Here is a 25,719-nt window from a genome sequence, read left to right as displayed (position 1 = left end):
TCAACTCTCAATGGCATCGCTAGCCTGCGATATTTACTGGATTAGAACCCGGTCTGCTGCTTCTAATTAAATCAAAAAATTGATAATCGAGACTTTGTTTATCGTACCAACTTTAGTAATGAAGATCGAGGCTAGGCTCAAAATTCAATCTCTAAATTCTTGGTTCTGGGTGGATCAATGTGACTGAAATTTTCAGCAAATTCCCTTTACATTATCTAGTTTTTAACTATTATAGTGAGAACTGCCAGCTCTTTATCTAATCTCCCATAATGTATCTTAAAACTAGTTTCTAACCTTTCTGAAATGGGTGTCATTTACCCTGCAAAAAATGTCCAAATCTCTAATGCTGAGGGAGATTCATTTGCAATTATGTGTTTCTAATTAGTCTAAAAATTAGCCCTGGGGGAATTCACTATGGTATTATGAATGTAAATTTTGATCTGAATCTAGATGTCTTTGGATTGAGCAATTTGATTTCATATTTGTGATACAATCTATCACCTTTAATGGTACTCACGCCATCCTACATGAATATCATCAATGATTAGCAGAATGCCCGGCTTCGCTCAGGGGTCATAACCCCGAAACCGGAAGTGGTAGACTAACGCCACCTGGCCTCACGCCACCTGGCCTATGTTACTCCCCGGTCCGAGCTACCCCTATACCCCAAATTTCAGACTCGGGGCAGACCTAGTGTAGCCGCTAACCCCGAACAGCCCGGGGGTTATAACCCTGAAACCGGAAGTGGTAGACTAACGCCACCTGGCCTATGTTACTCCCCGGTCCGAGCTACCCCTGTACCCCAAATTTCAGACTCGGGGCCGACCTAGTGTAGCCGCCAACCCCGAACAGACAGACAGACAGACAAACGATAGTCACAAATATTAGTATAGATAGATTAATCTTGAGCCATTATCTACTTGTGGGTCCCTAGGCCAAACTCATCAATGGGTCCCCACATTTATACAAATCTTGGTCATAGCCCATCAGTTGTCATTTGAGTGTTCACAATGTTCACCAAAGTGAAACAAGGGACATAACTCTAGAAGTAATTAACAGCAATTGCTGAAATTCAATAGGATTCTTTGTTTCAATCATTTAAATGATGTATATAAAATTCATACAGATCGGATGATAACTTTTGTCGTTAGAGCATTCACAAGGTGAAACAAAGTGAAACAAGGTCCATAACTCTAAACGTAATTAACATGAAATTGCTGAAATTCAATAGGCTTCTTCATCTCACTAATGTAAACAACATATATCAATGATAACTGTAGTCTGTTAAGTGTTTATAAGAGATTGTGGATGACGGCAATATTTCCATGTGGGCGTATAAAAACTATCTGCTGAATTAATTGTTGGTATGTTACACTTGATGTCCGAAACTGTAGTTTACTGTAGTAACCACAGAACTCAAATCTCCACACTTTTTAATGATATACGGGTCACAAGTCGAGGCTTCTCTAATCATTATCAAGCAATGATAGAATATGAAAATTCTCTGGGCAGGGGCGGATTGGGCCATCGGGGATTCCGAATTTCGTCCGAAAATTTCATCGGATTCACCCGACGCTGTCGCCAGAAACGTCTGCCGATGGTTCGTAACTCAAAAAAAAATTCAATTTTAAGGCCTCAGCAAAACTTGATGATAGCTGGTCTTGACGATACAATGATAATACGTTAATTAATAATATGGCGATATGATAATTTCACAGGTTGATGGTTGTAAATTACTTGCAGGTCGGGGTTTTGGCCTAAATTAATCGATTTATGAGATATATTATTTTACAGAGATTATAATCACATATGCCACCAAATCGCATATTTGGGGTTCATTTTTCAAAATTTTCATGGGGGAGAGCCCCCAGACTCCCCATCCGGGCTTCACGGTCAGTAAAAGGGGCCGCTCCGACACAGGAGCCAGAGCCGGTTCCCGGCCCCAATCCGCCCCTGTATGGAGCCTGGGATAATACAGCTTTAAACTTCTCATTTTCATAAACCTTAAACCTTAAACCATAAACCATGTGTTAATAATTTACAAGACTATACAACAATCTGGTGTTTATTATATTTGTCACTGACTTACGGCCTTCTTTATACAATAAATACAAACCGAACCATATAAACCTCGACTTTATCCTAAATCTTGTTTACTTTATACTAAATAATCACAGTGCTGTATGATATATATATATATTAAAATTTATCAACAATTATAACATGTTTATATAAGTTATCTCCCAAAATGACTGCGTACAGGTCTATATATTAAAATTTATCAATAATTATAACATGTTTATAAACTTATCTCCAAAAATGACTGCATATTGGTCTATATATTAAAATTTATCAACAATTATAACATGCTTATATAAGTTATTTCTCAAAATAACTGCATATTGGTCTATATATTAAAATTTATCAACAATTATAACAAATTTATATAAGTTATTTCCCAAAATGACTGCATATAGGTCTATATATTAAAATTTACTATCAATAATAATAGCATGTTTATAAAAGTTATTTCTCAAAATGACTGTATATCAAAATTTACTACTAATATACTATAATAATAACATGATTTAGAAATATATAAATGAAATGAAATGAGGTTTAACGTCCTACTGTTCTGCTCCAACTGCACTAATGACGGACGGGCATATGCCATACAGTGTGCTATGAGGGAAATTTAGCCCAGGCAGCGGCACTATCGCCTACTCTTATATCGAATTCCAACTGCCAAGGGATCTTTTACGTGCATTCCAATGTATACACGGGACCTCAGTTTTTCGTCTCATCCGAAGGACTAGACAGCTGTCCTTGTCAGGCCCTCCGTCCTGACAAGGGGGAACCACGCCAAGGGATCTTTTATGGCATGCCAATGTATATATCAAAATTCACTATCAGTAATAACATGTTTATATAAGTTATTTCTCAAAATGACTGCATATAGATAGGTCTATATATTAAAATTTACTACCCATTATAAACGTTATTTCTCAAAATGACTGCATGATATATATTATATCAAAATGACTGCATGATATTATACACTGTAGATATTAAAATTTACTACCAAAAATTTACTACTAATAATAATAACATGCTTATATGTTGATACAATTGATTCACATATGTTTCTCATATCGGAACTGATTTTATTCCTGCAAAATGTCAACCTTTTACAGTCATTTTATCAGTGTGACATGTACACACTACTCAAATGTATATATATTTGGTTGCCATGGTGGTTCATGAGTATGGCAGTGGCCGGAGGAAACCGGAGGACCTAGAGAAAATTCACAAGGTTGGACAGGCAACCCTACTCCTTGTCACGTACAACCGGGGAATCGAAACCACGCCAGTTGACTCAATGACAGACTTTATGATACAATGCGCACATGCTAACCATTCGGCCATCCAACCCCCCTGAATGTTAAAGAAATCAGTGCTAGATACACAAGATTAAATACCTGGGCTACAGTGTATACCTATATTAAGGAAAAGTTAATTGTGGAAAATGATTTATGGTATTTTCCTTAGCTTTCATGAGCCTCGTTTAAAGAACCTCAACAAGATCACATCAGACAAAGAAATGGAAAGAAATTAGGTATTTTCATTGTTTGACAGTTTCAGCTAAAAAGAATTTCGGGTCAATAATTGTTCTATTTTCCTCTTCACCCTTTCTTGGGACTAAATGCAACATTCTTTAAATTGTAAATAGATAGTTCTAAAATAGCTAATATAATTTTCCTGGATAATATTTAAAAAGGATATGTAGTCTACTATCATGCATTATCCAGACACAAATACAGTGAGATGATTTTGACTCAAACCACTCTAATAGCCCGTTCAGACGCTTTTTTTTAAACCAGTTCATAATCGCTGGGTTTTTTAAGACAGCATCGTGTCGCGTTCACACGTACTATAAGCCAAACCAGTTTAACTATTCTGACCTCTTCGGTCGGAGGTTAGAGTTAACTACGCATGGGTAGCTACATATTCTTTATTCGGTTCTCGCACGCGTTCGATAACATTGGCACTGTCTGACCCCGATATTTTCACAGGAATGTAACTTACTGCGTACTGCGCATGCTCAAAGCAAGCTGGAGCCGGGGTTTTTAAGCCAACTGTTCAGACGGCTAAGATGAACCAGTTTAAAATAAAAAGCATTCTCGAAGACGGGTCGTGAGCTGGGTTTTTTAAACTGGTTTATTTGCCACACATTTGCGTTCAGACGCTTAAGTTAAACTGGTTTAACGATCCCCAGGGTTTTTAGACCAGTTCAACTTAAGCGTCTGAACGGGTCGCGAGCTGGGTTTTTTAAGCTGGTTTATTTGCCCCACATTTGCGTTCAGACGCTTCAGTTAAACTGGTTTAACGATCCCCGGGGTTTTTAAACCAGTTCAACTTAAGCGTCTGAACGGGCTATAAGAACATTTGAACTTTTAGGAAAGATTATCGGGTACTCCAAAGATATTGTTCATCAGATGGCTAGAACAAAGGGTTGTAAAAGCCCTTTACCCTTAATTAAGGGTCGTGAGCTGGGTTTTTTAAACTGGTTTATTTGCCACACATTTGCGTTCAGACGCTTAAGTTAAACTGGTTTAACGATCCCCAGGGTTTTTAGACCAGTTCAACTTAAGCGTCTGAACGGGTTGCGAGCTGGGTTTTTTAAGCTGGTTTATTTGCCCCACATTTGCGTTCAGACGCTTCAGTTAAACTGGTTTAACGATCCCCGGGGTTTTTAAACCAGTTCAACTTAAGCGTCTGAACGGGCTATAAGAACATTTGAACTTTTAGGAAAGATTATCGGGTACTCCAAAGATATTGTTTATCAGATGGCTAGAACAAAGGGTTGTAAAAGCCTTTTACCCTTAATTAACCTGTTGTATTCACTACAATATATCCGGGATGGGTCTATAAGATAAGATTAGATTTATTGTATCTAAACACCCATTAGCCATTGTCAGGTTCATTATGTATTTGTATTCTGCCTCAATGAATGAATGTATATAAATAGAATTACTAATTGTCTAATCTGTCTAAAATCATAAATTTATAAAAATAAAACTGACATTTAAATTACACAGGTGCTGAATGAGAAATTCCCATAACACTATTAATCGTTGTACAATCAATCAATGTTCATATTGATAAAAAATAATCCCTTGTCTTATACATTAAATATAGGAGAAAAAGAGAGAGAGAGAGAGAGAGAGAGAGAGAGAGAGAGAGAGAGAGATGGGGTTTAAAGTTGCAATTTCATATTTTTAAGTTATATTTTTAAAATTTATTAAAATAAAGCCTTAAAATAGATGGTATCTATAAACAGTCCTACCTTGTTAAAGAATAATCTTATTAATCCTATAATTCACTATTGCCAGTTGAGAAATTGGCAAAAATATCCTTTTCAACTTCAAATTCCAACGTTTGAAGATAGCTATTCCATGGTGGGGAATAGAAAAACAAGAGAGGTAATTGTGTTATTATTTCCGGGGTCAAAGGATTTTTAAGTGGGAGAATAATACCTATGATCGTATAATAGCGAGTTGACAACCTATTGAGCAAAAGACATAAAAATAATTATGTTTTGACTTTCTTAGAAAATATGAAATTATCGCTTTAACGTCTACTCGACACAAACTAGGTCATTTTGGGACGAACAAATGGTTTAATTTTATTTCATTAATTTAATTGCGCGTAGGGACCTTTAGCAGTGAGAGGAAACCAGAGGACCCAGAGAAAACCCACGAGGCTGGGCAGGCGACCCTACTCCTTGTCACGTACAACCGGGGATTCGAAACCACACCAGTTGACTCAATGACAGGCCTTATGATAGAGTGCGCACATGCTAACCATTCGGCCATCCAACCCCAACAAATATAGGATTAAACTAGCCTACATGTATTTTTTATAAAATGCATTTTTCTTAGTTATCTTGTAAAATAATTTCAATTTAAAGATGTATTATGCAAGAGCTAAATCTATCTATTGCAGGTATTTTGTTTAGGCCTGAAATGTTATATAAATTATTAATTAGACATTAATTAACTTATCCAGACCATAATCAACTCTCGATGGCATCGGATGGCTCTGATTTTAAGTAGATTAGAATGGTTCTGCTATTTAATGATTTAATTTAAAAATGAAGACGCAAGGCTAAGATTTGAATGACCAGTATGGTGGTTAAGATCAATGCACACATCTTGTCAAAACTACAGCCATTGATACCTTTGCTCAAAACAAAATAATTTAAATGAAATTTTCAATATATTCTTTTTGCATTATCTATTTTTGAAATATTAACTAAAGATAAAATCCAAATTTTAGTAGATACTTCAATTTTGATTGGCTAAGCACTAAAATCAATCTAATCCAATAAAATTACTAAAATTTGGATTATATCTCAATTAAAATTTCATGAAACAGGCCCCTGATCTTTAGTAGTGGGAGGAAATAGGAGGACCAGGGACAAAAACCCACTAGGTTGGACAGACAATCCTTCTCCTTGTCACGTACAAGCAGGGAATCAAAATCATGCCACTAGACTCAATGACAGACCTTATGATCCAAAGCACATGTGTTAAACCATTGCCCCCCTCCCCCCAACCCCATGTGTTATAAAAACACATCTGTATTATTTATATATTGGAAATAATTTCTATATCAAATAATGAATATATTTTTATATTTTAACTTGATAATATTTAATTCATTATAATTTAAAATATTTGAAACCAATCTGGAGACATGAGAAGTATTTTCTTGATTTTAATGGATATACCTGTCGTCTCACATTCTATTACCTACAATTTTATAATCTTGCTAAGTTATTTTCCACTTTAATTCTATAACAGACCAAAATTCTAAAATAAAATATGAAACTTGAATAAAAGCTGTCTCTATGTAAACTTCCCAAATAAATAGGAAATGGAATGGGGTTTAATACCTTGTCAAAAAAATACTTTATATCATTTTGAGACTAACATATGCCAGTTTTTATTTTTATTGAGTGAGATTCTCAGGGAAAATAGGAAAATCATTACACTTCGCTTAAACATTAAAAGAGCTATTTCAATCTATAGGGTGCTTTTAATGTAACGCGGGTATCATTTAATCTTGTGTATCTAGCACTAATTTCTTTCACTAATTTCATTTAAAATCACCAAAAATCATCTAATTTGTGTCTAGTTTAAAGCTGACTGATCAATTCTGATAATGAGTGTCCAATATACAAGTATTTAATTTCTCGATCACCTTTCAAAAATTAATCATTATTCATCAATAATCAATGGGTTGTTTATTTTTTAAAAGTAAAAGGAAGCCATAAGTATATACATAACAAACACTAATCAAAGCGATGATGACAAACTCTAAATAATTACAGTAAACCGAAGCCATAATTAAAGGAGCTATTTCAATCTATATGATGCTTTATTGTCAAAACTAATATTCCACACTATATAGTATCAGGAATATCACTCTCCACATCAATAATCATAGCAGAAGCCCAACTTTTCCTGGTAAGATCACACCATCAATGTTGATTTAAATTGACAAATAATTCATGTTTTCAATGTCGAAGAAGAATGAATGAGACTTAGCTACTTTAAGGGTAAAATTCAAACAAGAATCTTCAAGATTAATATTTCAATCTATAGAATGAATTTGCCAAGACTAATATTCCAAACTACGGTATAGAACCAAGAATCGCACCAATATTATCAATAGGTCTAGTCCTTCGTAAAAAAACCCAATCTGTACGAGTAACGTATATTCACTAAATCAGTGTTGGCTGATATACGAGAAAAATAGAGAAATTCAGGCACCCAAACCCTTAATTGTCCCCCTCCCCAAAAATCAAATAGACCAGTCCCTGAGTTCGCTAAGCATTCACAGGCTTAAGTTAAGAATTTATTCAACTTTCATTCACTGTTTATGAGAAATATCTTTGATTTATAAACACAAAACATTGCACATAAGTTTCTTATTGATGTATTTGATACATTAAAACAACAAAAGTTTGATAAAGGACTACATTTTAGTTCAAATAAGGCAAACAATTTTGAATAAATTCGAAACTTAAGTCTGAGAATGCTGTGAACATGGGATCTGAAAGCCTTAAGATTTAAATACTTTAAGCTTGTTTGGTTGTAAGTGAGCCCTTAATTCAAATTACTTGATTGCTGAAGGAGATTACATAACAGTAGCTACATAATAAAGTTACTCAATAAAACACTTTTTTCTTTTCTGACCTAAATAAGGGCTTTAACGCTTTGGTACACATGAACAAAACTTTTATAGGAAAGCCCCAATAAGTGACTGTTTGTGTCCAAAACAGTTATAGTTCAAATACATGCCATGCTATAGTATTTAGGAACAATTAACCATTGATTTGAATTAAAACTTTTATAGTAGTCTAAGTGAATGTGTCCAAAACAGTTCAATTAAAAGTATTTATCAATATCTATAGAAATGAATAAAAAATAAGAGATAAAATGTTTGACCAACCTATAATTAGTATTAATTCACCAGTTTGTGATGTTTTATAACCATTCCTTATAACTGCGGTGAAATCTGTAAAAACACCAAATATTTCACTCCTGTTTCAGCTGACTGGTTATGACAGACATCCACTTGATTTTTGTACTAGTCCTGTTATTGATAAGTAGTGTATTCAAGAACACCAGTTGGCTTCTATACTGGGAGAATCCATTTTAACAGCTGGGGAGCAATCTACAGATCTGCTACTGTGTGTAGGTTAAACACAGGGCCAAGAAATGAACACTCTGAAAGAGAATTTTATTTTTAAAGAAACCGAATATTATAACTATTCATTTTAAACAAAAATTTGACTTTGAAAGGGACACTCTAAAAGAGAATTTTATTTTTAAAGAAACCGAATATGATAAATATTCATTTTAAACAGAAATTTGACTTTGTAGAAGATTTGAATAAAAAATGAAAGGAACACTCTAAAAGATAATTCTATTTTTAAAGAAACCGAATATGATAAATATTCATTTTAAACAAAAAAGTAGACTTTGTATAAGATTTGTAAAAAATAAAATGTTGGCAATAAATTATAGAAATATGCTTGTTGCCAGAATGATCCATTATAATTAACCACATTCTTCATTTTAATATTGGGGGGGGGGGGGGGGGTCAGCATCTGTGTCATAAGGTCTGTCATTGAGTCAACTGGTGTGGTTTCAATTCCCCAGTTGTATGTGACAAGGAGTAGGTTGCCTGTCCAACCTCGTGGGGGGGGAATCACGGTGGCTAAGTGGGTAAAACGCTGGCTCGCTTTCCTGGAGGTCGGGTGTTCGATCCCTGCATTGGCCGAGCAAGTTCATCCAGATTTTGTGGCGTGGTTTCCCGCTTGTCAGTGATGCAGAACAGAGGGCCTGACAAGGATAGCTATCTAGTAGTTTGGATTGGACGAAAAAAACGAGGTCCCATGTACACATTGGCTTGCACGTAAAAGATCCCTTGACAGTTGGAATTCAATTTAAGAGTAGGCTGTAGTGCCGCTGCCTGGGCAAAATTTCCCTTATAGCACACTGTATGGCATATGCCCGTCTTTATTAGCCCAGTCCAGAGCAGAACAGTAGGACGTTAAACCCCATTTCATTTCATTTCCAACCCCGTGGGTTTTCTCCAGGTCCTCCGGTTTCCTCCTACTGCTAAAGACCCCTACATGCAAGCAAATTATTGAAATAAAATTGAACTGTATGTTTTGTCCTGAGTGGATGTTAAACTCTCTCTCTCTCTCTCTCTCTCTCACTCTCTCTCTCTCTCTCTCTCTCTCTCATTTAAGTCTTTAGATATAATCACATTGTATTAAAATCATAGGTAAAAGAGAGAGAGAGAGAGACTATCATAGTTGTTCCATTCGGATAGAACGAAAACCGGGTTCCCACGTCTAATTGCACATAAAGAATCTGTAATAGTTGAAATTCAATTGCTGTCCGGACAACTGTCTAGTCATTCCGATGGGATGCAAAACCGAAGTCCTGTGTATACATTGGCATGCAGGTAAAAAATCCTTTTAGAGTTAGAATTCGATATAAAAGTAGGCTATAGTGCCACTGCCCGGGCAAAATTTTCCCTCATAGCCCACTGTATGGAGCATGTCCATCTTCATTAGCAGAAAGTAGGAGTCAAACCCTATTTCATTCATCATCACCAATTTAAATACCAACACTGCTTAACCCTGTATTCACCCTTTATAACAAATGCTCTTTAATGATTATTTCATTATCTAGCCAATTATAGTATTATGAAATTGTCCCTCTAATTCATACATTGTCTGGGTGATAATAGTAGGCGCCTACTGGTTGCCTTCATTCCTATAATAGTATATTGATAAGTTATATCATAATAATAGCTAAATAAAGTGTATTACTGAGTCTCCAAATGCTGTTTTTTCTTAGTAAAGAGAGAGAGAGAGAGAGAGAGAGAGAGAGAGAGAGAGAGAAAGAGAGGTATTATTGAGTCTCCAAATGCTTTTTTTCTTAGAGAGAGAGAAAGAGAGAGAGGGGGGTATTAATGAGTCTCCAAATGCTGTTTTTTCTTAGTAAAGAGAGAGAGAGAGAGAAAGAGAGAGAGGTATTATTGAGTCTCCAAATGCTTTTTTTCTTAGAGAGAGAGAGAGAGAGAGAGAGAGAGAGAGAGAGAAAGAGAGAGAGAGGGGGGTATTAATGAGTCTCCAAATGCTGTTTTTTCTACGTAAAATAAAAGAGAGAGAGAAATGGGGTTTAACATCCACTTAACACAAACTATGGAATTTTGTGATTAAAATATATAACTTGCCTGCGATTAGGGCTCATTTACCTGTGGGAGGAAACTAGGGCTCATTTACCTGTGGGAGGAAACTAGGGCTCATTTACCTGTGGGAGGAAACCGGAGCATCCAGTGAAAACCAATGAAAAACCAATTCCTTATTTAATACAAGCAGGGAATCAAAATCATGTTACTTGGCTCTATGATTCAGAGGTGCACGTAAAAGATCCCTTGGCAGTTGGAATTTGATATTTAGCCTGTAATGCCGTTGTCTGGGAAAAATTTTCCTTACAACACATTGTATGGCGTATGCTCATCTTCATTAGCCCAGTTGGAGGTAATGGACCGCTGCTTAATTTTGACTGTTCAAGTATTTCACTGAACATAATTGACTAGATGTTACAAAAAGAAATTAAAGAATTGAATGTAATTACATTTTCGTCTATTTTAAATTAAGGTTTAAAAAAATAGAGCCATATTATAAGGCCTTTAACCAGTTGGAGGTAATAGACCGCTGTTTAATTTTGACTGTTCAAGTATTTCACCGAACATTATTGATTAGAAATTACAATTATTTTTTTTTAAAAATTGAATATAAATCATTTTATATACATTCATATTACATATGTGTTTTTAGATTCATTTTTGTCTATTTTAAATTAAGGTTTAAAAAAATATAGCCATAAGGCCTTTAACACTCCTTCTTGTCGACAATATGGAAATGACAAATATCTTTTTGACTAAATATTTTATTATAATTTATAAACGTCTAGTAATAATAAAAGAGGAATAGGTACGGTGGATGATTTAGGACACGCAAAAAATAATAGTATCTTGAGCTCTTGAGATACTAAGTCGAGTGCTTGAAATACTAAGTCGAGTGCTTGAGATACTAAGTCAAGTGCTTGAGATACTAAGCTGTATAATTTTGTGCATTATTTAATGATAAACTTGCAGAATAATAATATTCATTTACAGCCCATCCAAAGCTGCAGTGATGGAGCGGATACCCCCCGCCCCCTCCAACACACACACACACAAAGTCCATCCCATGCTCGTCGCCACCACTAAATATTTCCCCGTTATATTTACCCTCTTCCAAGTGGGGAGTATATCACATGTTATGTTACGAATCAATAATTGTATATATCAAGGTTACAGAGTTTACTCCGGTTTCCTCCCACTGCTAAAGACCCCTACGCGCAAGCGAATTATTGAAATAAAATTTTTAAAAAACATGTTAGTCCCAAAATGACCTAGTTTGTGTCGAATGGACGTTAAACCCCATTTCTCTCTCTCTCTACAGAGTTTACAGAGTGCTCAAGGTATTTTTTTTTGCGTGTCCTAAATCAGCCACCATAGATAGGGGTGTGACATAGCCATTTGGCCTGTTCCCCCCAATCTTCCATTCATTTATAGTGGAAAAGGAAAAAAAAGAGAAATAGTTTGTTAAGTCATGAACGAGAGATTTCTCCTGATATTTTGATGCATGATCAGGTAGTCAATAATAAATTCAAGTTGATTCAAAGCATGAACACAAAGCTTTTCAATTTTCATGAATAAAAAGACTGATCGAAGTGCATTTCCTGTCTAACATTTAAAATGTAAGGTAGATGATATACAGGCAAATCATAATGTAATTGAATTGAACAGGGGAGCCACGGTGGCTAAGTGGGTAAGACACTGGCTCGCTAGCCGGGAGGTTAAGTGTGTTCGATCCCTGCATTGGCTGAGAAAGTTCATAAGGATTTTCTGGCATGGTTTCCCCTTGTCAGTGGTGCAGGATGTAAAATTATTATAATTTTTTTTTTTCTGTCAGTAATTATACCTACTTCTGTTCTTCATTAACTATAATTATTTTGAGTAGAGGTCAGAGGTCAGAGGTCACAAGATGACATAACCTAATTATCCAGTGATAAAATAGGTTCCATGTCAATCAGAAGTCAACAAAGTGTGAAGTATTCTACCATATGTCCAGTCTTCAAGACTATCTTAAACCCAACATATCTTGGCAAGTTCATCAAAGGTTTTACGCTGTGTATCATGCGCTTAATTAAAGATCTCTATGATAATTAACCATTTTAAATTAAACGTCTTGAATTAGTTTATTTAATGATTAAATTTTTTTTAACACAATTTTTTTCAAAGTACTTTTAGTCTAATCAAGGTAAATTATTTACCAGAAGATTAAAGAAAATAAAAAAAATGTTGCCAGAAATATCTGCAATATAGGTTTTTCATACAGTTTTTGTCTAGATTTGTACTTTAAACTTATGGTACTCACAAATTTTTGATTTATAAACCTACAGGTTTAAACAATAGAGTATAAAAGTAGTTTTCTTCAATAATATGCATTTTGAGTGCAATGATTGATGAACAATATTCAAAAAGATAGAATAGTAATGGTGTTTAATGTCTAAACTAATAAATAATGTTTTTTTTTAATATGAAAATTAGATGACCACAAATGTCTTTCCTGCTATTTCAGCTTGTGAATACAGCAGAAGAAGTCTAATATAGGCTTATTTATATGGTTTGCATCCGAAATCCCACTCAACGTCCACATGCACCCCAATCAACCAATCAATCAAACTGTTTGTATTCACAGAACTAAACAAATGTCATTTCTAGAAAAATTGAAGAAAGAAATGATGTTCCCTTCAATAAACCCATAAAGTAGAGTGACTACGTGTGGCGCTAGGCACTGAAAATTTGCCAAATAGAAGACAAAAAGATTGGCACCCACCCCACCCATCTTGTACGCCTATGACCGTACATTAAGGAACTGGCAATACAAATCTCTTCAAAACAAGATTTAATAAGTAGGGTTGTAGCAGAAGAGAGTTTTATCAATTTTGTGGAATTAGAAACAGGATGCTACCTGCAAGCCTATAGACGGATGTAAATAAACTTTTTAATTTTTATGGAAAATTTTATGTCTCATGCCAGATAATAATTTACCGGTAACCTTGACACTGAGGTAAATAAGAAACGCATAAAAAATTATCATTAAAATTACAGGTGAAAATAAGAACCTTTTCAGGTAAAATATGAAAATGTTAGACGCTTTCTGCTGATAATTGTGCTTAACCTTTTTCTTAGCCAATTTCCAATTTCATTTCTCTCTAAGTTCATTGGACATGCTTTGGGTTCAGTGAAGATGAACAAATCAGATAATCTTACATCCACCAAAATACATACCCATAATATTATTATAATCCCTGTTACATTGGACATGCTTTGGGTTCAGTGAAGATGAACAAATCAGATAATCTTACATCCACCAAAATACATACCCATAATATTATTATAATCCCTGTTACATTGGACATGCTTTGGGTTCAGTGAAGATGAACAAATCAGATAATCTTACATCCACCAAAATACATTAACATGTGGTTCAAGAGAGAGGGAGAGAGAAATGGGGTTAAACGTCCACTCGACACAAACTAGGTCATTTCGGGAATAGCATATGGTTTAATTTTATTTCAATAATTACTCTTATATATCAAATTACAACTGCCAAGGGATCCTTTACGTGCATGACAATGTATACACAGGACCTCGGTTTTTCGTCCTATCCGAATGACTAGACAGCTGTCGTTGTCAGGCCCTCCATACTGCACCACTGACAAGAGAAAACCATGTCTGAAAATCCCGATGAACTTTCTCGGCCAATGCAGGGATTGAACCCGCGACCTCTAGGCTAGCGAGCCAGCGTCCGACCCACTTAGCCAGCGTGACTCCTTCAACAAGTGCTCTAATCTCTTATCCTTACCAAGAACAAAGAAAATGTCATACAATGATTATTTTCCATATCAATTGTATTGTTATGGTTTTAAAATTTGGTATCTGATGTTGAGGAGTCTACAGCTGGTCTGATCCTTCAATATAGCCCGCCCACAACAGTTACTATGATAAATAAAACATTCATTAACAAAGATCAAAGTAGACAGCCGTACTATACAAGACGCCAAGAAAAAGATAAATCTCGATCCATTCATTCACAAATTTAAATAATATGAAGACTATCTCAGCCATTAACTGTTGCAACCAAGATGCCAAGCAGTGTTGTTGTAGTATTTACAGTGCTGTTGTATTATTTACTGTACAGTTACTGTATTTACAGTGCTGTTGTAGTATTTTTAGAGATGCTTTAGTATTGACTTGCTATTATTGTATTTACAGTGTTGTAGTATTTGCAGTGTTGTAGTATTTACAGTGGTGTTGTATTTGCAGTAATGTTGTATTAGTATCCCATACAGTGTTGTTGTAGTAATTACAGTGCTGTTGTAGTATTTACAGTGTTGATGTAGTATTCACAGTGCTGTTGTAGTATTTACTGTACTGTTGTATTTACAGTGCTGCTGTATTAGTATCTTGTACAGTGCTGTTGTAGTATCTACTGTGCTGTTGTAGTATGTACAGTGTTGATGTAGTATCTACAGTGATGTTGTAGTATTTACAGTGCTTTTGTAGTATCTACTGTATTGTTGTAGTGTTTACAGGGATGTTGTAGTGTTTACAGTACTATCATAGTATTCACTATGCTGTTGTACTATTTACAATACTATTGTAGTATTTACAGTGTTGTTGTAGTGTTTACAGTGTTGTTGTAGTGTTTACAGTGATGTTGCAGTGCTTACAGCACTATTGCAGCATTTACTGTGCAGTTGTTGTATTTCATTTACATTGTACAATTATTTTTTGTTTTTCAAATCCCAGGAAATGTTTATGTAAGTGTCATTCTCTGCACATATTTCTTGAAGTTTCAAAATGTCAAACAATTTTTAATGTCTTGATAGTCATAATATTTATTGTTTAAAGAATATCTAAATCTGAATATTGATACAACTAAAATAATATTATTAAGTGTCAAACAAAGTTTATATGAGAGAGAGAGAGAGAGAGGGAGAGAGAGAGAGAGAGAGAGAGAGAGAGAGAGAGAGAGAGAGGGGGGGGTAACTCCACTTGACACAATCTAGGTCATTTTGGGACTAACATATGGTTCAATTTTATTTCAATAATCGCATGCGTGTAGGGGTCTTTAGCAGTGGGAGGAAACCGGAGGACCCGGAGAAAACCATCAAATCAATCGCTGTATGAAACTATTGAGTTTTTGGTCAAAAATATCGATTGGCTGTGTCTTCATGGGTCATTTTCATAGGTGAATTTCATCCCACCTCAAAATCCAGAATATTTATTTACCAGGGGAGGGGATGGAGGGAATTACTACTGCTCCCCATTTTGATTGAGCAGAAAGAATAATCGTCCTGCCCGGCCATTTTAATCCACCAATACCACTGCATTTCATTTATTTACATTGGTTGCCAACAGAAAGAGTTAAGCCTAAAGAATATAACAATTTTACTTTCTAACATCTTCATGTTTGTTGTTTATTTCTTACAATGCCTGTGTAGTTTGTCTTGTCTACGTGTTTGTCTTATCGGTTTTGCTTTGGGTGTAGTGAAGTTCTCCTGCACATGCTATCATAAGCTTTGTACTGACAGAGTTAAGCCTAAAGAATATACATGTAACAATTTTATTTTTTAACATCTTCATGTATTGATATTTATTGTTGTTTATTTCTTGTAATGTCTGTGTAGTTTGTTTTGTCTGCTGGTTTGTTTTATTGACAATGTTTGTGTGTAATGGAGTTCTCTTGCACTATTCTATCATAAGCTATGTAATGTCTTTACCACAGTTATTTAATAGATAATACCATATAAACTGTAATTTTCTATTACATATAGACTAGACAGCAGCAGATTAACTTGTTCCCAGCTGGCATGTGTAACAGGATGATAACAGGTAAAAAAAATACCTGAAGAGGTATATATATATATATATATGTACCTGTAAGATGAATGAAATGCATCATTAACATTCTTCCAAAGATCTACAGTACAATGCAGAGAAAGAGAGAGAGAGAGAGAGAGAGAGAGAGAGAGAGAGCGTTTAAGTCCACTCGACACAAACTAGGTCATTTAGGGACTAACATATGGTTTAATTTTATTTTAATAATTCGCTTGCTCGTAGGGGTCTTTAGCAGTGGGAGGAAACCGGAGGACCCGGAGAAAACCCACGAGGTTGGACAGGCGACCCTACTCCTTGTCACGTACAACCGGGGATTTGAAACCACGCCAGTTGACTCAATGACAGGTCTTATGATACATGCTAACCATTCGGCCATCCAACGCCCCTTAGAGAGAGATAGAGAGAGTGGGGGGGGGATGGGGCTTACCCTCCACTATTCATCATTCATTACTAAATAATTTATATACCGGATACAAGAAGAGGGATATGAGAAGAGGGATATGAGAAGAGGTGACTAAAGCTGCACAGGCTGATGTATCTGTGTGGATACTGGTTCAAGACAGAGATGCCCAATTTATATACCCAATAAAAACCATATCTAGCTAAAATATATAACGAGAGAGAAATAGGGTTTAACACCCACTAGACACAATCTAGGTCATTTCGGGATTGACATATGGCTAAATTAAATTTCAATAATTCGTTTGTGAATAGGGGTCTTTTAGCTGTTGGAGGCAACTAGAGATTGCAGAAAACCCATGAGGTGGGACAGGCAGCCCAATTCCTAGTCACATACAACTGTGGAATCAAAACCAAGCCACTTGACTCTATGAAAAAGTAGAACAAATATTAAAAAATTAAAAAAAATTTAAATTGGCAAGAGTGAAAATATATAATAATTTTCAGTGCTTGATTTAGGACATGGCTATTCCACTTATCAGGGCTCTCCCAATCCCCCCATCCTTATGACTAGAGGAAGATGGAAGTGTGTAAAGCCTGCCAATCAAAAAGAAAGCAATACAGTTAAATGACATGTCAGTACCAATCGGTTTATATTAGGTAAACAAAACACAATCCTCACTAGCTCGATAACCAGGGGAGGACTGGGTAGCTCTGGGCTCTCCCATCAACTGGATTCCATGGGTCCTCTCACCATCAAATAGATTCAATGGGCCCTTAAACCAACTGGTTTCCATGGGCCCTTCCATCAACTGGTTTCCATGGGTCCTACCAGCAACTGGTTCCCATGGGACCTTCTACCAATTGGTTTCAATGGTTCCTTCCATCAACTGGTTTCCATGGAACCCCATCATGATGATTTGTCAGTGTATCATGCCAAATAGTATGTTCCTATTTTCAGTGTATCATGCCAAATAGTATGTTCCTATTTTCAGTGAATCATGCCAAGCAGTATGTTCCTATTTTCAGTGTATCATGTCAAATAGTATGTTCCTATTTTCAGTGCATGTTCCTATTTTCAGTGCATCATGCCAAACAGTATGTTCCTATTTTCCATATTTATAATCCACCCACTAAAATGTATTTTTTTCTATTTTGTATTTTGTCATGCGAAAACCATTAAGTTTCTAAAAGCTTTTCCAGTGAATTTTATTTTGATAAGTTAGTGTTTAAACATTTCTAGGTCAAGGTATACATTTTTTTTTCTAATTTTTAAATCTTAAACCGAAAGTTTAAAGGCACAATAAAAAAGAGAGGGTTTACCGTCCACTCCACACAAACTAGGTTATTTCAGGACTAACATATGGTTCAGTTTTATTTCAATATATTTCGCTTGCATGTAGGGGTCTTTAATTAATTTAGCAGTGGGGGAGACAGGAGGACCCAGAGAAATCCCACAAGCGTAATGCTTTTGTAACGCAGTTAGCTATTGGTTGTTAATCGACCATTGACCAGTCATAATTTGGAACAGAAATTTGCCTTCGTTAAAGCAGTGTTTAGTGGGATTAGGTATAATCAAACTAAACTCTGCGAGGAGTATGCTTGAAAGATGTTTTGTTTAAAAAGTCAAAACTTAACCCTTACATTGCGTCTACCCGGTAGTACCGGGTACGTATTATAAAATGTCGGTAAAATACGCGTACCCGGTATTACCGTGTACTCAGTAAAGCCCTCGCTAAAATTAGTACCGTAACTGCAAGTGCCATCTATTGTATTTTCTATACACTAGAACATATTTCCACATGTTTCAAAGCAGCAAACCATAAAATGGCGGAGTGCATAGTGACAACGTAGATGATACACTCTCGACGAAGTCGTGAATGACGTCTTGCTGACACGTGGACAATTTCGAAGCGGGTGATACACATAATTCGTTTCCAGTTACTTGATAATGATAGTATTCAGGACAGTGATTGGTATTATGAAGTGTGTGATTTGTTGCGCGACGTTCCGCCCATGGCTATGTCTCCCGTGCATGATGAACAAGCCCAGTGTGAACACGATAGAGCTGTGTCTGCAGTAGATTCTGACAATAATTCTGATGTTGATAATAATGCTGGCCTGCTGGATCGTAAAAGACGTAGGCAATTCCTGAGTCCCGAACGTGTAGATCTATTGACTGACTATATTGATAATGATATGGGACTTCGGGATGAAAGTGAAAGTGAAAACAAGGTATTGCAATCCACACGTGGGCATGGCAGTGGGAGATGTGATGCGCGTGTTCATGGTGGCATTGCTCATGGCTGCTATTGATATTTTTGTTCATGTTATATATCTTTATCAAAATCCAGTGAGAAAACCCACGAGGTTGGACAGGCGACCCAACTCCTTGTCACGTACAACTGACTCAATGACAGACCTTATGATACAGCACGCACCTGCTAACCATTCGACCATCCAACCCTCCCAGAAGAGAGAGAGAGAGAGAGCATGCCATTTGACTCATTGGCAGGGGAGGTTGGATGGCCGAATGGTTAGCACCTGCGTGCTGTATCATAAGACTTGTCATTGAGTCAACTGGCGTAGTTTCGAATCCCCGGTTGTACGTGACAAGGAGTAGGGTCGCCTGTCCAACCTCATGGGTTTTCTCTGGGTCTTCCGGTTTCCTCTCACTGCTAAAGACCCCTACGCCGCGCAAGCGAATTATTGAAATAAAATTAAACCATACATTAGTCCCGAAATGACCTGGTTTGTGTCGAGTGGACGTTAAACCCCATTTCTCTCTCTCTCTCATTGGCAGACCTTATGATCTAAAGCACACAGGTTAACTCATTTGGAAACCGATCCCCCATTAACTAGGAGGTCTGGAGTTCGATCCTGGTCTTGGTTGAGAAAGTTCCTCAGTATTTTTTTAGTTTGGTTTCTCCTGTCAGCTAGAGAAGCAGGACAATGGACATGACAAAGAAGTGTGTAGTTCTTCCAATGGAAAAATAAAACCCCGAGGTTGGTGACTTTAAACAGATTTTTCTATAAATAAAAAGAATGTTCTAGTCCTGATCAGCCACACCATTTATCATTTAATAATCAACACCGGTACTATCAATTCTAGATTTCTTAATTTAAAAAGTTCAAATTTCTCGTAAAACAGGTTGGGCTTCATTTCTTATTAAAGATAATCGAAACTATCTGAAATTATAGGATGTGAAAACATTCTAAGATGATTTATTTACTTTCTGGTTCCACCTGGTGCCAATGAGAGATAAGATACCGGTATTTGTTGTGATGTTGATATCCATACACTGAAGAGGTGAAAACTGAGGAGTGTAGAATGTTATGACGTAGATGAAATAAGTAAACAATTATGTCTAAATTTAGAAAAATATTAAACTTCTGATAACATATTTTAAATTTCATGCCTGAATTTTATTCGTGAATATCTGGGCAATGCGGACATCCGGTTGTTTTATCATGATTTCTATCAGGTCACACGTAACAAATGAAATGAAATGAAATGGGGTTTAATGTCCTACTGTTCTGCTCCTATACTGGGCTAATGAAGACGGGCATCTGCCATACAGTGTGCTATGAGGGAAATTTTGCCCGGGCAGCGGCACTGTCGCCTACTCTTATATCGAATTCCAACTGCCAAGGGATCTTTTACGTGCATTCCAATGTATACACAGGACCTCAGTTTTTCGTATCATCCGAAGGACTAGACAGCTGTCCTTGTCAGGCCCTCCATCCTGCATCACTGATAAGGGGAAACCACGCCGGAAAATCTGGATGAACTTTCTCGGCCAATGCAGGGATCTAACACCCGACCTCCAGGCTAGTGAGCCAGCGTCTTACCCACTTAGCCACGTGTTCCCCTCACACGTAACAAATATAGTGTAGGTCTGGTTGTGGTTTAACTAACATATCGGTGATTCCTTCTTGAGAGAGAGAGAGAGAGAAATGGTGTTTAACGTCCACTCGACACAACCTATGTCATTTTGGGACTAACACATGGTTCAACTTTATTTCAATAATTCGCTTAACTTTATTTCAATAATTCGCTTGCTCGTAGGGATTTTTAGCAGTGGGAGGAAACCGGAGGACCCGGAGAAAACCCACGAGGCTGGACAGACTTTATGATACAACGTGCACGCGCTAAACCGTTTGGCCATCCAACCTCCAAGATTCCTTCTAAAAGTTTTGAAATATTTTGATGGTGTTTTAAATATATCCTATAAGATGCAGTTTGGGTAGAATTGTAATTGAATCAAGGGTAGCTAATTTTAAGGCGACATGAATTTGATTTTCGGTTCTTCATAAACACTTGTTAAAACTTTACTCAAGACTAATTCATTCTGCACCACTGACAAGGGTAAACCAATGCCGGAAATCCAGAGGAACTTTCTCTGCCATCAACGGGAGCCAACCCAAGGTTTCCAGTGTCTTAATCCATCACCATGGTCCCCCTTTTAAAATGGACCAGGCCATATGATTCAATACAATAACCACAGATATTAGTGAATGTGTTCAATGTTGCAATTGACTGACAAGACAGAGGTCATCATATTTATTGAATTGCTAGTCATTCACCTTAAATAATCAAAATTTTGATTTTGATTTTCAAGTCCAGGCCCAAAGTTCAAAAGGTACTCTCAGATTTAAAATTAAGAATTTACTCAGAATTGTTCACCTTATTTAATCCCTTTATAAAATTCTTGTTGTTTTAAAGGGACAATAACACTCTTGCTGGCTTGACAGCTCCAGAAAATAAAAAATAGCCTTATTCTAAGTACTAGATGTGTTAGTGTCTTACCTGTTGTGTAAATTATCCATTAAATTCTATTTTACTTGTCCAGAGGGTTCAAAAATATTTTTAAATCCAAGTCACATTTGAAAAGCTTTACACCAGGCTTTTCAAATCATTTAGTTGAATTTTTCCAATTTTTTTAATTAGGTGTGTTAAGATGAAATTTGTATCATCAATTAATTGGAATATTGTAAAATAGTACAATTTGTTGACCAGAATAAAGATTGGGACATATTATTCAGTTACAACAAGAGTGGTATTGAGCCTTTAATATATCAAATACATCAATAAGAAACTATGTGTAAAGTTTAGTGTTTCTGGATCAAAGATATTTCTCATAAACACTGATTGAAAGTGTTTGAGAAATATCTTTAATCCAGAAACACAAAACTTTGCACATAGATTCTTATTGATGTATTTGGTACATAAAAACACTTGGTGAAAGTTAAGTAAATTCGAGAATGCTTTTTGAATTCAGGGTCAGGACTAATTTTAGAAAGAAATGTGTTTTTACATTGTAATTTACAGCACCGAATGGGCCAAGGAAGACAGCTTTTAGAAAATAAAAGTAACAAGCCAACAGATAACGGTCTGATAAAAGTGAGTAGCCAAGGTCTGACGGTGGTTAAGATGCTGGCTTGCTAGCCTGGAGGTCACGGGTTTGCTGCCGGTGTTGGGCGAGAAAATTTATTGGAATTTTCCAACGTGGTTTCCCTTTGTCACTGGTGCAGAAGGGAGGGCCTGACAAGGATAGCTGTCTAGTTGTTCGGATGGGATAAAAAAAACGAGGAGTAGGGGGTCTTTAGCAGTGGGAGGAAATAGGAGGACATGGAGAAAACCTATGATGTGGGACAGACAACCCTACTCCTTGTCACGTACAAGCTAGGAATCGAAACCACGCCACTAGACTCAATGACAGACATTCTGATCCATCCATTCTGCTACCCAACCCTGACAAGACCAGAAAGAACAGAAAATCAATTTTGTATGGCATTATATGAAGTGCTGTATACATTCATCTGATTTATGATAAATATTACACCATGTAATAAAATAAAGTGAACATGTAATAAAACATATGTCATTATTCCTTGAGAGAGAGAGAGAGAGAGAGAGAGAGAGAGAGAGAGAGAGAGAGAGAGATGGGGTTCAACATTCACTCGACACAAACTAGATCATTTCAAGACTAACATATGGTTTTATTTTATTTCAATAACTCACTTGCGCGTAGCAGTGAGAGGAAACCGGAGGACCCGGAGAAAACCCACGAGGTTGGACAGGCAAACCTACTCCTTTAAATTTAAAATCATTCTGATTAATGGTCAGATCTAAATATTAAGGCTACCTCCAGATTTCGTTATGGTCACGAGATGTAAACTGGGCCAGGACATGTGATTGCTGCTCAGGATAGTGGGGAAGGGTAAGAGTAAGGGTTAGGAATAGGAATAGGGTCAGAGTTAGCGCTAGCCCGTTTTACATCTCGCGACCTTGACAAAACCTAGAGGTGGCTTTATATTTAGATCTGACCCTGATTTATCTGCCAAATGAAGAATTTAATCATATGGAGTTTCCATCATTGTTTGCTTCCAAATATCATTAAAGGAGCTAAATCGCCAATATTTGGGACCTAGAAATTGACAAAAATGGGTCGCAATGCATATAATGTAATATGAATGTATATAAATTGATTTACCTTCAATTGTTTCTGTTTTTACTGTTTCTAATCACTTATTTTCGGCGAAATACGCCAGAAGTCTCATGTGAACTGCAATCTTTAACATCTGTTTTTTCCAGTCTACCCCGATGGTATTTATTGCGCATGCTCTCCAGATAAGAATATAGCGTCACCATTTGACATGACTTGTGGAATATGTCTAGACCTGTTCTTTAAGTCCCTTGTTCCAAATGGCGCCGAAACGCATTATGGTACACAATTCGTGTACCAATGGTAAAATGTTTATTTTGTCTAGAATATTGGATATCAGAAGCCCATCTTTTCCCTGTAAGATCACAAGACCAATGTTGATTTGAATTGACAAATAATTTGTGTTTTCAATGTCGAAGATTTTTGATGACATTGAGTTAGAGACTTAGCTACTTTAAACTAAGCCAATTTAAGTCTTGTTTTTACTTACACCGAAGAAGAATTTACGACAAGACCTTGTATTTACCAAAGAATAATTACTCCAACAGAAAATCTTTAACTCATCATATCAGTATATCAAGCTTACAGGTAAAATTAGAGCATAGTTAATTTGAGGTCTCATCCACTACAGATTATTATAGCTTTTAAGTCTCATCAAAGTCAACTCTGTAATTATATTAGAGAAACATTGCTTTATAAATTATTATCTATTGTCCTGTTAATCCAGTGGACATTAATGTATTAAGGATTATAAATTTAGGGTAACTAAGAAACAAAGACAGGCAAGGGGACATACTGAAGGGCCAGTCTCTGATAAGTTATTTCTTAGAAGCTGTTCCTTATTAAGTTACCTAGCCTGTTCAGAGCCTGTTGGTCATCTAGTTGGGGGTACAAGATTAAGATTGGACAAACAATAACTGAACAACCTACAGTGTCTACTGGATTAACTAGTTGACTTTGATTAGACTTAAAGGCTAATCTGTAATGGCTTGGACCTCAAATTAACTATGCTCTAATTCTACCTGGTAATATTTCTATCAGTGATTTGCACCAGTGTTTTTAGGAAGAATAATGATAGTTTACTTTATAAAAAGACAGACTGAATAAAAAAAAACAAGTTCTGGCTGTCTGTTACATTCTACCTCTTAAATCTTTAAACTATTAATAGAACACTCATAAAAACTCTCTAGTTCAAATAATTTCTGAAGAACAACCAACGCATTTTTATTTTTGGTCAGCATGCGCACACTGTATCATACAGTCTGTCACTGAGTCAACTGGCGGGGTTTCGATTCCCCGGTTGTATGTGACAAGGAGTAGGGTCGCCTGTCCAACCTCATGGGTTTTCTCCGGTTTACTCCCACTGCTAAAGACCCCTATGAACAAGCGAATTATTGAAATAAAATTGAACCATGTGTTAGTCCCAAAATGACCTAGTTTTTTTTTTGTCGAGTGGAAGTTAAACCCCATTTCTCTCTCTCCCTACGCGGACTGAGCCAATGAAGACAGGTACACACAGTGCAGTGTCCTAAGAGGGAAAATTTGCTCTGACAGGACTACAGCCTATTATTATTTCAAATTCTGTCAAGGGTTATTTTACATGCACAAAACCTTGGTTTTCCATCCCATCCAAAAGACTAGATATTTCTTATCACACCCACCATCCTGAACCATTGACAACACATCGGAAAAGTCCACAAGGACCTCCGGGATAGCGAGTCAAGGGTTATTGTACACGCATAATACTGTGTACATATGACCTCAGTTTTTCTTTCCTTTCAAAAGACTAGATGTGCTTTCTTGCCAGGCCCTTTGCCCCGGATCATTGACAAGTAAAAACAACAAGGGAAAATCCCAAGAAACTTTCTATTCCAATACCAGGATCCAAACAGGGACCTCCAGGATAGCAAGCCAGTGTCTTAGTCACTCTGCCACTACAGCTCCCAAAACATCCAGCATTTCTAAATTTGAACATTAAAAATTTTAAATTCAGAAAATAAAATAAGACACTCACCTTTTCTGTTCAGATATTGTTATAAGTTTTCCTCCTCTATTTCTGGTGTCTGGTTATTGATTCTACTGGTTGGTTCTTTATCAACAATAGCTGCAATATGTAAGAGATAAATCTGCCTATTGCAGGTCCTTTATCTGGCTTCAAAATGTTATATAAATTATTATTTTAATACTTATTAACATGACAAGCCCTTAAAGGAGCTAAATTGCTAACATTTGGAACCTAGAAATTGACACAAGTGTGTCG

At 36.3% G+C, this 25,719-nt stretch overlaps 1 protein-coding gene and 1 long non-coding RNA gene across 3 annotated transcripts in view; one reads left to right on the top strand and one right to left on the bottom strand.

The window, feature by feature from the left end:
- LOC126815032 (growth hormone secretagogue receptor type 1) overlaps positions 1–8,675 on the bottom strand; it is a 46,129-nt gene extending 37,454 nt beyond the window's left edge. The window contains exon 1 of the mRNA XM_050540559.2: positions 8,521–8,675. The gene's annotated coding sequence lies outside the window, so the exon portion shown is untranslated. The remainder of the gene's footprint in view (positions 1–8,520) is intronic.
- The window catches only part of LOC130012270 (uncharacterized), a 173,377-nt gene that overhangs the window by 53,195 nt on the left and 94,463 nt on the right, over positions 1–25,719 (top strand). The window contains exon 1 of one of the 2 annotated variants that reach the window (XR_008787664.1): positions 12,554–12,571. The exons of the other annotated variant lie outside the window; for it this stretch is intronic. This is a non-coding gene — a long non-coding RNA (uncharacterized LOC130012270). Of the gene's footprint in view, positions 1–12,553; positions 12,572–25,719 lie in introns of those variants that run through there. 2 annotated transcript variants of the gene reach the window in all.

This window comes from Patella vulgata, chromosome 3 (genome assembly GCF_932274485.2).
Source record: "Patella vulgata chromosome 3, xgPatVulg1.2, whole genome shotgun sequence".
Lineage (NCBI taxonomy): Eukaryota > Metazoa > Mollusca > Gastropoda > Patellidae > Patella > Patella vulgata.
Note: the sequence above shows the minus strand (reverse complement) of the source record. Positions and strands in the feature narration are given on the sequence as shown.